The sequence below is a fragment of the Cryptomeria japonica genome, unplaced genomic scaffold, assembly GCF_030272615.1.
Source record: "Cryptomeria japonica unplaced genomic scaffold, Sugi_1.0 HiC_scaffold_471, whole genome shotgun sequence".
In the NCBI taxonomy this organism is placed as follows: domain Eukaryota; kingdom Viridiplantae; phylum Streptophyta; class Pinopsida; order Cupressales; family Cupressaceae; genus Cryptomeria; species Cryptomeria japonica.
The window spans coordinates 107,501-112,686 of record NW_026729291.1 but is presented as its reverse complement, the minus strand read 5'-3'; positions in this window follow the sequence as shown (position 1 = coordinate 112,686).

The following is a 5,186-nucleotide window of genomic DNA, read 5'->3' as shown; positions in this document are numbered from 1 at the left end:
GGCCGCCTCGGAACTATCTGTGTATCAGACGCATCGCGGGATAAGGGGTTGGCAACGGTAGTCGCCCCAAGCGCGTCCGATGCTTGGACCATTCCGAGGCGGCCCTGAAGCCTCTTCCGTCTAGCCGTTGGGTCCTTCTCGACCGCATCCCTCGCCTCGCACCCCGATTGCTATGCGGTGAGGCTCCTCGGCCGCCTCGGAACTATCTGTGTATCGGACGCGTCGCGGGATAAGGGGTTGTCACTGGTAGTCGCCCCAAGCGCGTCCGATGCTTGGACCATTCCGAGGCGGCCCTGAAGCCTCTTCCGTCTAGCCGTTGGGTCCTTCTCGCCGCATCCCTCGCCTCGCACCCCGATTGCTATGCGGTGAGGCTCCTCGGCCGCCTCGGAACTATCTGTGTATCGGACGCGTCGCGGGATAAGGGGTTGTCACTGGTAGTCGCCCCAAGCGCGTCCGATGCTTGGACCATTCCGAGGCGGCCCTGAAGCCTCTTCCGTCTAGCCGTTGGGTCCTTCTCGCCGCATCCCTCGCCTCGCACCCCGATTGCTATGCGGTGAGGCTCCTCGGCCGCCTCGGAACTATCTGTGTATCGGACGCGTCGCGGGATAAGGGGGTTGTCACTGGTAGTCGCCCCAAGCGCGTCCGATGCTTGGACCATTCCGAGGCGGCCCTGAAGCCTCTTCCGTCTAGCCGTTGGGTCCTTCTCGCCGCATCCCTCGCCTCCGCACCCCGATTGCTATGCGGTGAGGCTCCTCGGCCGCCTCGGAACTATCTGTGTATCGGACGCGTCGCGGGATAAGGGGTTGTCACTGGTAGTCGCCCCAAGCGCGTTCGATGCTTGGACCATTCCGAGGCGGCCCTGAAGCCTCTTCCGTCTAGCCGTTGGGTCCTTCTCGCCGCATCCCTCGCCTCGCACCCCGATTGCTATGCGGTGAGGCTCCTCGGCCGCCTTGGAACTATCTGTGTATCGGACGCGTCGCGGGATAAGGGGTTGTCACTGGTAGTCGCCCCAAGCGCGTCCGATGCTTGGACCATTCCGAGGCGGACCCGAAGCCTCTTCCGTCTAGCCGTTGGGTCCTTCTCGCCGCATCCTTCGCCTCGCACCCCGATTGCTATGCGGTGAGGCTCCTCGGCCGCCTCGGAACTATCTGTGTATCGGACGCGTCGCGGGATAAGGGGTTGTCACTGGTAGTCGCCCCAAGCGCGTCCGATGCTTGGACCATTCCGAGGCGGACCCGAAGCCTCTTCCGTCTAGCCGTTGGGTCCTTCTCGCCGCATCCCTCGCCTCGCACCCCGATTGCTATGCGGTGAGGCTCCTCGGCCGCCTTGGAACTATCTGTGTATCGGACGCGTCGCGGGATAAGGGGTTGTCACTGGTAGTCGCCCCAAGCGCGTCCGATGCTTGGACCATTCCGAGGCGGACCCGAAGCCTCTTCCGTCTAGCCGTTGGGTCCTTCTCGCCGCATCCCTCGCCTCGCACCCCGATTGCTATGCGGTGAGGCTCCTCGGCCGCCTTGGAACTATCTGTGTATCGGACGCGTCGCGGGATAAGGGGTTGTCACTGGTAGTCGCCCCAAGCGCGTCCGATGCTTGGACCATTCCGAGGCGGACCCGAAGCCTCTTCCGTCTAGCCGTTGGGTCCTTCTCGCCGCATCCCTCGCCTCGCACCCCGATTGCTATGCGGTGAGGCTCCTCGGCCGCCTTGGAACTATCTGTGTATCGGACGCGTCGCGGGATAAGGGGTTGTCACTGGTAGTCGCCCCAAGCGCGTCCGATGCTTGGACCATTCCGAGGCGGCCCCGAAGCCTCTTCCGTCTAGCCGTTGGGTCCTTCTCGCCGCATCCCTCGCCTCGCACCCCGATTGCTATGCGGTGAGGCTCCTCGGCCGCCTTGGAACTATCTGTGTATCGGACGCGTCGCGGGATAAGGGGTTGTCACTGGTAGTCGCCCCAAGCGCGTCCGATGCTTGGACCATTCCGAGGCGGCCCCGAAGCCTCTTCCGTGTAGCCGTTGGGTCCTTCTCGCCGCATCCCTCGCCTCGCACCCCGATTGCTATGCGGTGAGGCTCCTCGGCCGCCTTGGAACTATCTGTGTATCGGACGCGTCGCGGGATAAGGGGTTGTCACTGGTAGTCACCCCAAGCGCGTCCGATGCTTGGACCATTCCGAGGCGGACCTGAAGCCTCTTCCCTCTAGCCGTTGGGGCTTTCTCGCCGCATCCCTCGCCTCGCACCCTGATTGCTATGCTGTGAGGCTCCTCGGCCGCCTTGGAACTATCTGTGTATCGGACGCATCGCGGGATAAGGGGTTGGCAGTGGTAGTCGCCCCAAGCGCATCCGATGCTTGGACCATTCCGAGGCGGCCCTGCAGCCTCTTCCGTCTAGCCGTTGGGGCCATCTCGCCGCATCCCCCACCTCGCACCACGATTGCTATGCGGTGAGGCTCCTTGGCCGCCTCGGAACTATCTGTGTATCGGACGCATCGCGGGATAAGGGGTTGTCACTGGTAGTCGCCCCAAGCGCGTCCGATGCTTGGACTATTCCGAGGCGGCCCTGCAGCCTCTTCCGTCTAGCCGTTGGGGCCATCTCGCTGCATCCCCCACCTCCTCGGCCGCCTCGGAACTATCTGTGTATCGGACGCATCGCGGGATAAGGGGTTGGCAGTGGTAGTCGCCCCAAGCGCGTCCGATGCTTGGACTATTCCGAGGCAGCCCTGCAGCCTCTTCCGTCTAGCCTTTGGGGCCATCTCGCCGCATCCCTCGCCTCGCACCCCGATTGCTATGCGGTGAGGCTCCTCGGCCGCCTGGGAACTATCTTCGTATCGGACGCATCGCGGGATAAGGGGTTGTCACTGGTAGTCGCCCCAAGCGCGTCCGATGCTTGGACTATTCCGAGGCGGCCCTGTGGCCTCTTCCGTCTAGCCGTTGGGGCCATCTCGCCGCATCCCCCACCTCGCACCCCGATTGCTATGCGGTGAGGCTCTTCGGCCGCCTTGGAACTATCTTCGTATCGGACGCATCGCGGGATAAGGGGTTGTCACTGGTAGTGGCCCCAAGCGCGTCCGATGCTTGGACTATTCCGAGGCGGCCCTGCAGCCTCTTCCGTCTAGCCGTTGGGGCCATCTCGCCGCATCCCCCACCTCGCACCCCGATTGCTATGCGGTGAGGCTCCTCGGCCGCCTTGGAACTATCTTCGTATCGGACGCATCGCGGGATAAGGGGTTGTCACTGGTAGTCGCCCCAAGCGCGTCCGATGCTTGGACTATTCCGACGCGGCCCTGTGGCCTCTTCCGTCTAGCCGTTGGGGCCATCTCGCCGCATCCCCCACCTCGCACCCCGATTGCTATGCGGTGAGGCTCCTCGGCCGCCTTGGAACCATCTTCGTATCGGACGCATCGCGGGATAGGGGGCTGTCACTGGTAGTCGCCCCAAGCGTGTCCGATGCTTGGACCATTCCTAGGCGGCCCTGAAGCCTCTTCCGTCTAGCCGTTGGGGCCTTCCCGCCCCATCCCTCGCCTCGCACCCCCGATTGCTATGCGGTGAGGCTCCTCGGCCGCCTTGGAACCATCTGTGTATCGGACGCATCGCGGGATAAGGGGTTGGCACTGGCAGTCGCCCCAAGCGCGTCCGATGCTTGGACCATTCCGAGGTGGCCCTGAAGCCTCTTCCGTCTAGCCGTTGGGGCCTTCCCGCCCCATCCCTCGCCTCGCACCCCGATTGATATGCGGTGAGGCTCCTCGGCCGCCTTGGAACTATCTGTGTATCGGACGCATCGCGGGATAAGGGGTTGGCACTGGTAGTCGTCCCAATCGCATCCGATGCTTGGACCATTCCGAGGCGGCCCTGCAGCCTCTTCCGTTTAGCCGTCGGGGCCTTCCCGCCGCATCCCTCGCCTCGCATCCCGATTCCTATGCGGTGAGTCTTCTCGGCCGCCGCGGAACTATACCTGTTATTGCTACTGCATCCTTCGGCTGGTAACCTCCTCTGCCGCCTTGGAACGTTCTCTTTGTCGGACGCGTCGCGGGATAAGGGGTTGGCACTGGTAGTCGCCCCAAGCGCGCCCGATGCATAGACCGCTCCGAGTCGACCTTGCTTTCAGCCTCTCACATGCATAGACCTCTCTGAGTCGACCCTGCAGCCTCTCACGTTTAGCCTTTGGAATCTCGCCTCACAACATGATTGCTATCCTTGATGCATCCCTTGCCTCGAGCCCTGATTGCTTTCTTGGCTGCATCCCTCCTCTCCTCACAGCCCGGTTGTCATCACTGCTTCATCCGTCGCTTCATGCATTCTGGCTGCTGGGCCCTTCCCACCGCACACCTCGATTGCTATCTCTTCTGCATCACACACCCCGATTGCTATCTCTGCTACATCCCTCGGCTCTCACTTCTGCATCCTTCGCCTCACACCTCGATTGCTATCAATGCTGCATCCGTAACCTCACACCCCGATTGCTATGCGGGGAGGCTCCTTGGCCGCCTTGGAAATTTCTGTGTGTCGGACGCACCGCGGGATAAGGGGTTGGCACTGGTAGTCGCCCCAAGTGCGCCCGATTCTTAGACCGCTTCGAGGTGACCTCGTAGCCTCTTTCGTCCAGGCTTCCTGCCTTCAACGCCCTTTTTACACCTCGATTGCTATGCGCGGGCTCGTTGGCGTCTATCACCTCTCTGCGAAGAGTGGCACGATGATTGTTGGGGTAAATCGTAGCAGTCCGATCTCTGGCCTTGGGCCATTGTGAGGGCTGATCGATTTCCTGTGCGCATCTCGTGTTCGCCCAGTAACAGACTCGACGACTTGTAATCGGTCTTGTTCCCGATTGTTCCTGGAGGTAGTCTTCGGAACTCTTGGATTTGACCTGTCACTCGAACTGTCCTCTTCCGAGGATGCTTGTGTGTGTGTGCTTGTGCCATTTCCTTGGCGGTATTAACGAGATATTAAAGAGCGGAGTGAGCGCCTCGCCCAGCTATGTTTGGGGCTCTCACTCCCTTACCCGGTGTGCGACCGCTTTGCACGTAGGTTGCGGAGCATCGCGACTCTTTCGATGTTTGGCGGTTGTCTTCCGGTGATGCGTTGGTCCCGAAGTGCACGTTACTAGCATTTCTGCCATTGTTCTCGATCTTTGGCACGTTCCTTCGTTGCAATTGGATATATATCTCCGTTTATACGCGCAGGCTTCTCCCGCCTATTCA